Here is a 12566-nt window from a genome sequence, read left to right as displayed (position 1 = left end):
GTCTCCAGAGGGGGGATGCGCCTCTGCCAGGCTGGCAGCTTCCTGCCTCCATGTACCCTGGGGAGAGCCCAGGTTCCTCTTACCCTGCCATAATGGCCCCGATGCTGGCGATGACCCACTCCTCCGAGTTGAGGCCTATGATCCCCACGCCGTGGAAGCGCTCCAGGCCCAGCTGCAGGAGGAGGCGCTCGTGAGGGACCCAGACGCTCAGCCAGCGCCCGCCCCACCCGCCCAGGAGCCTCAGGCTGAGGACCCCGGGCGCCCTCTTTTCTGTGGACCATTTGTGCTTCTGTTCTCAGACAAAATAACCCATTCTCCCATCCTTAAGCCACCACAGATTCCTCTAGAGCAGGGGTTCCCAATGGGGACGATTCTGCCCCCCGGGGGGACATTTGGCGACATCTGGAGGTATTTTGGGGGAGTGGATGCTGCTGCCATGGAGGGAGTAGGCACCAGGCATCCTGAGGAACAGCCTCCCATGCAGGGGACAGACGCCACCCCAGAGAATGATCCGGCCCCAAATGTCAATAGGACTGAGATTGATAAACCCAGAGAAAATATAAGCAAAATGTCCCCTGGCATTTTTACGCAGCAGTATTTGACAAAACCACAGCAGTACTGTGCACAGGTTATCGTTGTTCACAAAACCACACATCTTGACTATTTTCCCCTGTCTTTAAATGTTTCTCTACGGTATCGAATGTAACACCCTTGCAATAGGGTGTAGTACAGAAATGTCATGATTTAATGATCCCCCCGATACTTAGGTGGGTTCTAGTTTTTTCCCCCCAGTTTTATCAGGTAAAGTGTTGGGGTGAACATCTCCGTAGCTCCAGCTCCGCCTCTGTGCGAGATTATTTGTGCCAACATCTGACTTGAAAATTCAAGATGGCGCGCCACTCATTGGTCTTGGCACTGGGTGATTCCATCTGATCCGGGTGGGGCCTCTCCCCTCCACGCCAGACTCTGGGATGCAGCTGCCCACGTGTGTCCTCGTCAAAGAGGCGTCTCAGATGCCACGTGGCCCGAATGGAATGGCTGGTGGTACCCCCGCCCCAGCCTCCCTCCATCCCAGTTCACGGCAGCTCCGACCTGCATGCAGCACAGGCCAGAGATCTGGGTCACCCTCAGCACCTTTCATTCTCTTGGACGCACAACCCGTCAAGATACGCTGCTACCTCTGCCTTCAGAATCTACTTCTCATTCCCTCCCCCCTACCATCCAGGTCGACACCATCTTCATCTCAACCCTCAACTCTCTCTCTGTTCCCACCCGGTCTGTTCTCCCCGCAGCTCCCACCAGAGGGCGCCCTGGAGCCCCTGAGTCAGGGCTCACCCTCCTCTGCCCACAACCCTCCAGGCTTCCCCTTCCCTCAGGGGAGAAGCCAGAGTCCTCCCTGCAGCCCCGCAGGCCTCTCACGACCTGCCCGTCCCCTCCCCGCCCTCCCTCCTCCCTCTTTCCCCCTCCTCCCTCTGCTCCAGCCACACGACCTCCTTGCTGTTTCTCCAACACGCCAGGCATGATCCTGCCCCAGGGCCTTTGCACGGCTGTGCCCTATGTCTGGAACACCTTCCCCTAGCTCACATCTCATTTACGTCTTTGTTGCAATATCACCGTCTCTCAGGGAGGCTCTTCTTGGCCACCATATGTTAAAATTTCACCCCCCACTCATGGCTCATCTACCCTCTTCCCTGACTCAGTTTTCTCCGGATCCCCATCTACTTACCACATAATTTATTCATCTATTACATTGATCAGACAAGTCCCTGACGTCTCTTATCCCCTTTTCTAATCTGAAAAATGGGCGTTCATTCATTGAACACACATCCGGGGGGCTGCTGCTGTTCCCGATCCTGGGGGCCCACAGTTGAACGGGGCAGTCGGGCCCCTCGCCCTCATGGAACCGCCCAACGAAAGAAATCAACGATACAACCAGGGCACCAGGTGGCGCTGAGAGCTGGGCAGAAAACGTCAAAAGGGGCTGTGATGGAGAGTGGGCGGGGGTGGGGGTAGCCAGGGTGATCACGAGCCCCCTCGCTAAAGAAATGAGCCACACTGGAGAAGGGGCACAATTCATAACAACGATCGTGAGAAAAGCAGCTAACGTCGATACAATCCTTCGTGTGTGTCAGGGGCCATGTGATCCCTGTAAACTCACTGAATCCTTGTAGCAAACCTTTGTGCTATGTGCTATTATATTTTATTTTATATATAAAATATACGTATTTATATATTTATATTTTAAATTTATGTTTATATATAATACACATTATATATAATGTATATTTTATATATATTTTATTTTATATATTTATATATAACATGCCAATACAAAAAGAATACATTTTATATTAAATTTAAAATAAAATGTTAAATGGGTATGTTCATATATAAATTTTTACATTTTTATATTATACATATATAAATACCTACCTATTTATATGTTAAATCCCTATTTTACAGATGGGGAAACTGAGGCACGTGAGGCTATGTAAATTTTTTTTAACAAACAAGCCCACGTATTTAATGTATATATCTTGATGAGTGAGGCTAAGTAATTTGAGCAGGAAAACGCGGGAATTGGCGGGGCTGGGATTCGAACTCAGGAACTCAGGCAGCCTAAACAACAGAAACCAGCCAAACTAAGAACGCAGAGGGAACGTGGGCCCGAGCGGAAGGGAAGGAGCAGCGCGCAAGCGCAGCAGGAAAGGACTGGAGGCCGGAAGGGGTGGCGCGCAGGCGCAAGAAGGGCCCGTCGGAGCGGCGCGCAGGCGCAGGAGGGGGGGGGTAGGTCGGAGGGGCGCGCCGGCGCAGGAGGGAGCGGGTCGGAGCGGCGCGCAGGCGCAGGAGGGAGAAGGTCGGAGCGGCGCGCAGGCGCAGGAGGAGGGACGGCGCCGCGCGCAGGCGCAGAAGCGCAGGCCGGCCCTTGAGGAAGGCATTGGCAGCACGCCGGCACTGCTCATAGTACTCCATGTAGGTGAGCAGGTGCCAGCCGTTGCTGTGCTTGGAGCCGAGCGCGACCTGGGTGGTGCACCTGATGGCCGTGCCCATGACCATGTCGTGCACGGTGAGGGGCGCCTCGCCGGCGAAGGAGTTCCTCTCCTGCCGCAGGTGCACCTCGCCGTGGCGTCGGCTGGTCCAGTAGCGGCGGCCTGCGGGCCGGGGAGGGGGAGGCTCAGGGGCGGCCGGGCCCCGGTGGGAGGGGAGGGGAGAGGAGGGGAGGGACACGCCGGGGCTCAGGGGCTGGGCATGCGTGGCTCTGATGGAGGCAGAGGCGGCCGGAGAAAGTGGGGGGCGAGTGGGAGGAGGGGGCGCAGGGATGGAGGGAGAAAGGCAGAGATGAGCAGGGAGATACGGGAGAGGACGCAGGGACAGGTGCACCGACGGATGCCCCCAGCAGCAAACCCACCAACAGGCAGGCAGCTCGGTAACAGGCTGCTGTCCCTGCGGTGGCCCCACGAGGACCAGGCGCCTCTGAAAACTGCTGACCACCTTCCCAACCCCCCTCCCCTACTCCCAGCCCTGCAGAGAGGCAGCACCCCCCGACCCCGTACACACACACACACACAGTCCTGACCTTGCTCATCCCCGAGGGGCCAGACCCCCACCGTCAAACTGGCCTCGCTGATGGCCTCCCACCAGCCACACCCAGGGCCCGAGGAGCCCCCGGCCTCTGGCTTTCATCTCTGCCCCGTGAGCTCTCTCCTCCAGTGGACTCAGTATCTTGGATGAGGACGGTGTCCAGAGTCCCTGCGCCTCTGTTCTCATGGTCTTGTCGACGAAAATAATGCATAACCAATCTATAAATGAAAATTTGGGTGAGTTTATTCTGAGCTAAAGTGTGAGGATTATAACCCAGGAGAGTCTTTCCACAAAGGAACAGAGCACTCCAAAGAAGTGGGGGTATACAGGGTGGTTGTATACCCTCAAAGAGGATGTTTCACTTATGATTGAAATGTCCCTTTTACACTAGTCACAAGGCTGCTCTGTGGGCACAGCGACTGATGGAAACAGCAGATAGGCCTGCTGTCTCTGCGAACACAGCAGGGTGGCAGGTCTGTTGCCTCGAGCTGGGCGGTCCCAGATGAGCGCTGCGATCAGTTCCCAGCCTAAGGAAAGATGCTTAATCTTTGAGGTGCCAACGTTGGGAGGGGGAGGGAAGTTGCATCTTTATCTCAAAATGTCTAAGCAGATAGACAGTGCATGCTCAATGGCCACAGTCAGGCCCTTTTGGATAAACAAAGTCAGGCCAAATTAGGTTTACACCAAATGGCTTCCTCATATACTCCAATATGTCCTATTGCTTGCCATTTCAGTTTGTCAGTCTGGAGGATGTCTGGTCTCCTGGGACTGGGCAGACAGATATTCCTGTAATGCAATTACAGCTGAGTGGAGGGGTGGGGACACAGGGGGTCCCACCCAGTCATGGGGGCGGTCAGGGAAGGCTTCTCTGAATAACAGGTAGGAGTTAACCCAGCGGAGGAGGGAGAAAGAAGCATCTGAGAGAGTAATGTGGTTAAGGCCATTGGGGCTGGAGGATAAGGAAGAATGGGGGACATAGAAGGAAATGAAACAAGGCAGGTGGTGAGAGCCAGATGACATGGGGTCTTGCTGGCTGTGTTAGTAAAGAATTGTTTTCTGGTACCTTCTATGCCCAGCCCCCACCCAGTGTGCAGACTGGCGCTTCGCTGATAGAAGCTGAAATATCTGGGTGCTCAGCCCCCACCTTCCACCCACAGCACATTTGCACCCCTCTCTGTTGTCAGGAAGGCCATGCCGCCTCCTGTCTCCAGCTTCTTTTTGTCAGCAATGATCACCCCCCTGCTCTAACCAGAGGGGGGTACGGTGCAGAACGTTCCTGGCCGTGGCCAGCCCTTGTGACATCACTGTGAATTCCACAGCCCAAAGCCGTGATGGCCACATGGTCTGCTGCCCCATTGCAGCGGCCAGTCTTAGGGGCCTGGGGTCCACCTGAGAAGGCCCTTCACGCATTGGCCCCAAGGTGACAGTCCCCAGGGAGGAGCTGGTGACAAAGTCTTGGGTTCAAGTCTGGCAGCTGGAGGGACTCCACAGTCTCTGCCCAGTGTTGTTGGTTTTGAGTGAAAGAGTTCACGAGGCAGCCTGAAAAAGAGTAATGAGGTAGAGGAGGCAGGCACGGAAGGTGGGACGTCACGGAAGACAAGGAAGCAGAATGTTTCAAAAAGCAGGGCCGGGTCAGCAGGACCTGGGGCTCCCAGAAGGTCGGAAAGTTTGAGTCGCTGTGCCTGGGGGCTCATGAATTCATTTGCCCACCAGGCACGATCTGTGGATAGGATAGTCTCCCAGATGTGTGTCCAGCTGCATTTTCAAATATCGTTAGATGCTGTTGAGATTGATCAACTAAGAAATCATTTAAAGCCCTCTCTGGTTCTTCAAAAAATTAAAAGTAGAGTTACCGTGTGATCCAGCAATTCCACTTCTGGATACATACCCAAGAGAATTGAAAGCAAGGACACCAACAGATACTGGCACACCTGTGTTCACAGCAGTGTTATTCACAATAGCCAAAAGGAAGCAACTCATTGTCCATCGATGGATGGGTGGATCAGCATGATGTGGTCCATCCATACAATGGATTATTCAGCCTTAAGAGGAATTCTGACACCTGCTCCAACGTGGGTGGACCTGGAGGACGTGATGCTCAGGGACATGAACCGTGTGGTCCACTCACAGGAGGTCCCCAGAGGAGCCACAGCCACAGAGACAGAAAGGATGGGGGGCCAGGGGCTGGGGGAGGGGTGGGAGTCAGTGTTTCATGGGGACAGAGTCTCAGTGTTACAACATGCACAGCCAATGTAACATACTTAGTGCTACTGAAATGTATACTTAAACATGGTTAAAATGGTAGGTTAACATAAAATGGTCAATTTTATGTTTGCCACAATTAAAAAAAAATAAAAAGAAAAGCTTTTTTGAACTTAGTAGCTTCTTGTCATTTCTCAAACAACAGCCAGAATGATGAGGCCAGGGTGAGAATCGCTGAGAAAATACATATATTTCTCTACTGTGCATAAGCATTTTTTGGACAACATAATCAACTATTTGTATTTCCTTGATGAGGAACGAATATTGAAGTGAAAAAATATTTGTCAAAGATATGCTCATCTTTGTAAAAAGCGTAAACACCTTGAGAAATAGGTCAGCAGTGATGTGTCCAGATAGAATATTAATATACAAAAATCAACAATGTTCTTCTATATCATTAACTACCTAAAAAAAGGAAAATCACACCCACAATGGAAACACAAAAGCTAGAATTAAATACACCAAAAATTGTACTGGATAGTTAGGTATAAAAGTAAAGTTTACTAAAGAAAAGTCGTGAATAAATGGAAAACGATACCATATTCATGAATGGGAAGACTCAACATTGTGAAAGTTATCCAGGTTAATCCATATAAATGCAATTTCAGTAAAAATCCCAACAGGAATTTTTATGGTATTTGAGGAGTTGGTTTTCAAGTTTACATAGACAATAAGTTGCAAGGAAAATACGATAAAAAGGGAGAGTTTGTCTTTTCCAAATCAAAATATATTATAAAGCTGTAGTAATTCAAATAGCATGGAGGACCTGAAAAAGGGAGAGTTTGTCTTTTCCAAATCAAAATATATTATAAAGCTGTAGTAATTCAAATAGCACAGAGGACTTGTAACCAGAATACATAAAGAACTCTTATTTCGCACAATAAAAAGATAACAGTTTAAAAATGGGCAGAGAATTTGAATAGCCGTTTCTCGAAAGAAGATATACATATGGATATATATGGTCATGCATAAAATGGAATACTACTCAGCCGTGTAAATGAATGACTGATACGTGCAGATGAACTTAATGCTACCTGGAAGATGCCAGACACAGAAGATTGCGCATCTTAGGCAGTTCAGTGAAGCGGAATGAAAAATCCGGGCTCGGAGATCCCAACCCCGTTCCAATGAGCAAAGGCTAAAAGCTAAAACCTATTCCCCAGAATTCCACACAGGGAAGGTTCTGGACATGACTTGGGTTCCACTAATCATGACCGATTTGGAAGCGAGTCCTGGGGTGGGGAGAGCCAGGGTGGTTCCTGGCCGAAACGATGGGGTTCTGGGACCAGCCTCGGTGGCGTCAGTGCTCTGCTTTGCCCAGCCGTTTCCTGACTCAGCAGCTTCTTGGGCGTGAGCGGTTTTCCTGGTTACCGCAGGGGCGGTGTGACTCCACCGTCGGCTGCTGTAGAGATGATGGCGCCTTCTCGAGCGGGGAACCGGGGGTGGCCCCTGGAGCATGCCCTGCCAGCCCCAGGGATGAGTTTTTGAGCTATAATTTACAAACCATAAAATCCACCCCTTGTAAGAGTACAGTAAAATGATTTTTTTAGTACGATTTTTAATTTGTACACTTGTGAAGCCATCCCCACAATCTAGTTGTAGGACACTTCTGTCACCCCAAAAGGTCCTTTGTGCCTGTGGGCGATCCATCCTCTTCCTCCCAGCCTTGCTTCCTGTCTCCATAGTTTTGCCTTTGCTAGAAATTGCATCTCAGTGGAATGATACAATGTGTACTTTTTTGTGTCTGGCTTCCACCGTTTAGGGTAAGTTCATCTGCATGTATCAATAGTTGATTCATGTTCATGGTTGAGTGATACTGTTATCTGCATGAGCCATGGTTTGCTTACCGATTCATCAGTTGATGAGCGTGTGGATTTCCCCCCAGTATTAGGTGATTCTGAACATGCTACTATGAACATTCGTGTACAATGTACAACTTTTGTCTAGACTTGTGTTTTCATCTCTCTTGGGCGTCTACCCAGCAGCTGAGTTGCTGGGTCATATAGTAACTCCATGTTTAACATTTTAAGGAATTTCTAAACTGCTCCCCAAGGTGATCGTGCCATTTTACATCCCCACCAGCAGCTCGGAGCAGCGTTCCGGTTTCTCCACATCCTCATCAACACTTAGTATTATCAGGTGTTTCATTTAGCCATCCTAGTGGATATAAAGTGTTATCTCAGTCTTCTTTTTTTTTTTTTTTTTGAGGAAGATTAGCCCTGAGCTAACTGCTGCCAATCCTCCTCTTTTTGCTGAGGAAGACTGGCCCTGAGCTCACATTCGTGCCCATCTTCCTCTACTTTATATGTGGGATGCCTGCCACAGCATGGCTTGACAAGCGGTGCCATGTCCACACCCAGGATCCAAACTAGCGAACCCCAAGCCACTGAAGCGGCATGTGCTCACTTAAGTGCTGCACCACCAGGCCGGCCCCTCATTGTGGTTTTGATTTGCATTTCCCTGATAGCTGATGACATTGAGCATCTTCTCATGTGCCTCTTGGCCATTTGTATATCGTTCAAATCTTTTGCCCATTTTTAAATCGAGTCATTTGTCTTTTTGTTGTTGATTTGTAACAGCTCTTTATATATTCTGGCTACAAGTTCTTTAGCAGATACATGGTTCTTAAATACTTTGTCTTTTCATTTTCAAAGTTGACATTTGCTTGACAGTATCTTCTGAGGGCAAGTGTTTTTACTTTTGATGAAGTCCAATTTTGTCATTCACTTATGGTTTCTGCTTTGGTATTGTGTCTAAGAAATTTTTACCTAATCCAAGGGCACCAAGATTTTCTCTTTTTTTTTTCCGAGCAGTTTTATAGTTTTAGCTTTTACATTTAGGTGTATGATACATCTTGAGTTAATTTTTGTGTATGAAGTGAGGTAAAGGACTGAGTTTCCAAAGCATTTTATTTGTTTATTTTTGCATTTTATTCCAGCATTATTTGTTGAAAAGACTGTCCTTTCCCCATTGAACCACTGTGGCATCTTTCTCAAAAATCAGTTGACTGTGGGCCAGCCCGGTGGCATAGTGGTTAAGTTCACATGGTCCACCTCGGTAGCCTGGGGTTCACTGGTTTGGATCCCGGGTGTGGACCTGCACACTGCTCATCAAGACACGGTGTGGCAGCATCCCACATACAAAATAGAGGAAGATTGGCACAGATGTTAGCTCAGCAACAATCTTCCTCAGGCAAAAAGTGGAAGATTGGCAACAGATGTTAGCTTGGGGCCAATCTTCCTCACCAAAAAAAAAAAAAAAAAAGTTGACTGTAAATGTCTGCTTTCATTTCTAGAATCTCTTGTCTTATTGATCTGCGTGTGTGTCTTCACAGCTATACCACACTGTCTTGACTACATAGCTTTATAGTAAGTTGTCAGATCAAAAGTTTTCCGCCTTTGTTCTTTTACTAAAGGCAAGGGTCTGGTGGGCTGAGGGACAGGAAGAGTAGATTGTTATGGGAGATGCCAGAATTACAAGGACTAGAGTAGGCAGGCTATCTACAACAGCACGGGAGGGCTTACAAAATGGCAGGCTCTGATGGGCCTGCCCCGGTGGCCTAGTGGTCAAGTTGGCATGCTCCACTTTGGCAGCCTGGGTTTGGCTCCCAGGCACGAACCTACACCACTCGTTGGTCAGTGGCCATGCTATGGTGGTGGCTCACATACAAAAAAAGGAAGATTGGCGGCGGATGTTAGCTCAAGGGCAAATCTTCCTCAGCAAAAAAACAAAAAACAAAAAACAAAAAAACTCTGAGTTCAAATTCTCACCTCAAATCACGTTCAGAGAATCCGTTTCTGTGGATGCCTCCAATGATTCTTACCTCTTTCGGGTGCAGGTTGCTGAATTATCACAACCTTGCCAGATCTTTGTGTGAAAGTTAGGGCATTTGAGGAAAGCGGTACCTGAGGATTGGAATGGTATAATTTGGGAGGATTTCGATGACTGAGTGCCCTGGGCTCCCAAATCCCGCTCAGCCTCCCTTGCCAGCCAAAGCAGCCCTTCCTTCCGTCTAACGAGGCTGGTCTCCCTTTGCTCCAGTTGCTTCTGATGACCTCACCTGAGGCCGTTCGCTTGCAAATATGTGCCAAACTCAGTTTTCTCCTTTTAACTTGGCAGAGATGATTTGCTGGGGCACAAGGGCGTGTCGAGTTAGGCTGCAACGTTAGACACCCTTGGAAGGGAAAGATGGTAGCAAACCTACGTCCTTACACATCCAGTTGTTTTAAATATTGCCCAAATAAGCAGACTTTCAGCCATTTAGAGCCTGCCTGCTTTGTATGTCACGTGAAACTGCACCTGACACATGTCGTGTATAAGATAAACCCCAGAACCGTAAAAGTCACAAGCTGGCGCTGCCCTTCGGAGCTCTCTGACCCGGAGACCCCCACCTGGCCGCTGGGCAGCATCACCTAGACTCATGAGCCCCCTTTCCCATCCCCTCTCCCCTGGGGGGCCCCTTGCCCTCCTCCCCTTCTGGGTGGTGGCCCCTGGCCATTGCCTCTGGAAGGTCTCGTGCTGTGAGGCGCCTCCCCTGCACGCACACCCGTCCCAAGAAAGCTCGTCTGTGCTGCCACCACCTTGAGGTCACGTCATGTTTCGCACTCGACCCCCAAATTCCTCCACCTTGCTACAGCCCTCCTGGTAGCCACATGGCAGAAACCATGTTCTTTCCAGTGCAGCGTATCAGGGGGCACGACCGGTCCCACCCTGGTGACGTTAACCTTGACCACCGGGTCACGTTGGTGTCTCTCGGGCTCCCCCACCTTAGATTCATGTTTCCCCCCTTTATAGTTGATCAGATCTTTGTGGGGAGGTATTCTCGGATGACACCAATATTCCCCCCTCTCATCAAATCTCGAAGCACGACCATAGCAGCCACTGATGGCTCCAACTCGAATCAGCCGCCCCTGTAATGGTTGCCACGTGGAGATTTTCTAATTCCCCCAAACCTAGGTCGGTTGGCTTTCTGTGGTAAGGAAGTGCTTCCCTCTTCCCCGACTCATTTATTACTTTCTATTTGCTTGGATTCGTATTGTCAACGGGTCCCATTATTCAGTGGGTTTTAATCCGTTACTAGCATTATTTGTCCTGATGCTCACGTTGCCCCAGATTCGGCCTGTGGGAGGCCCTTCAAGTGGGCTGGCTCCTCTGCCCTTTGGACAGGTCCCCAGTTTGGGGGGTGGGGGGGCAGCTTCCTTGCTTTCTGGCACAAGATATTCCGGCTTCTATTTTCCCTGTGCCAGCCCCGGAATCAGAACTTCTCCAAACAGCCCTGGCTCCTTTCAGCACTAGGTGAGATTTAGAAACCAAGGTCTGGGCATTCGGTGTGCTCACCACCGCTGGGTGCTGCTGCTTCTAGACCCTCAGGGCAGACGGAGCTAAGGAAATGCACGTGTGTCTGTGCATATACATACGTCTGTGAGGACACACACACACACACACACACGTATGGACATCAACATATAACGCATCTATGTTTCTACCTGGAAGGAAAGCTGTCTCTTTTACATACATTCATATCCATGTACATTTATATACAGTCAATTCTCATTATTCGGGGTTATTATGTTCTATAAGGTCGCAGCAAACACTGAATTAGCAAATACCGACCTATCGTTCTGGAGATATGCAGGATTCATTCCTGGCAGCCACTGGCCGCAGCCTTCATTTCTATCAACCCGTCGGTACATAACCCGGTCTTACGTGTGTTTCTGTTCAAGCTCGTCTGGTTTAATACGCAACGTTGGTTCGTTAACGCTGAACTCACGGCCAACAAGCCGTAATTCACGCCCGCGCGAAGCTTGTCTAAAACACGTATTTTTTTTCCATCAGGCACATCCCAGTCTTGCACCCAGGGACACTGGACAGCACTTTGGCTCGCCGTTTGGGGGCCGTTTTCAACAGCGAGATCATCCACAGAAATGCAAAAAAACGTGGCACTAAATAGACCCCCCCCCCCAAAGGACGTGGATTTACAGCCTGAGCTGAAGCAACAAGGCAGAGATCACCTTGTGTGACCTTCAGCCAGAAATGGTGCACATCAAGCCGTTCAGATCTTTCACCGCTTGGCACACGTCCACAAATGACCACAAAAGCGCCAGGAGCATTGATTTGGGGGTACAAATAATTCTAGTGAGCGGGGAAAATTGCAAACATGGAATCTGCAAATAAAGAAGATTGACTCTACTCACAACAAAATAAAAACCTACCAAATAGATGAGGAGGGCCATCAGATACGACCTTAGCCTTATCTGCATTGCATTACTGTTTTTCTTTCTGCAAGGAGAATGTCTTTCATCTATTTCTCATCTATTTACGACTTCATTTTTTCTTTTGTGAGGAAGATTGGCCCTGAGCTAACATCTGCACCCAGTCTTCCTCTATTTTTTGTATGTGGGACGCCGCCACAGCATGGCTTGGTGAGCAGTGTGTAGGTCCGTACCTGGGATCCAAACCCACAAACCCTGGGCCGCCGAAGTGGAGCACGTGAACTTAACCACTGTGCCACCAGGCCAGCCCCACGACTTTATATTTCAAAAAGCAGAGGGGCACTGGGCTGTGTCTGGGTATCTGAAACCTTAAGGGATACTGGAAGTTCCCCTTCTCCTCTCCGGATGGGCTGCCCCTCTGTGCGCCGGGAGATGTCCCCTTCCTTGCTCCCCCCGCTGGTGTTCTTTCAGGGGCCACACTGTGGATGTGCCGTAGCAGCTTGGTCTGCC

This window comes from Equus asinus, chromosome 20, assembly GCF_041296235.1.
Source record: "Equus asinus isolate D_3611 breed Donkey chromosome 20, EquAss-T2T_v2, whole genome shotgun sequence".
Classification (NCBI taxonomy): domain Eukaryota; kingdom Metazoa; phylum Chordata; class Mammalia; order Perissodactyla; family Equidae; genus Equus; species Equus asinus.
The sequence above is the reverse complement of the archived record's forward strand: the minus strand, read 5'-3'. Positions refer to the sequence as shown.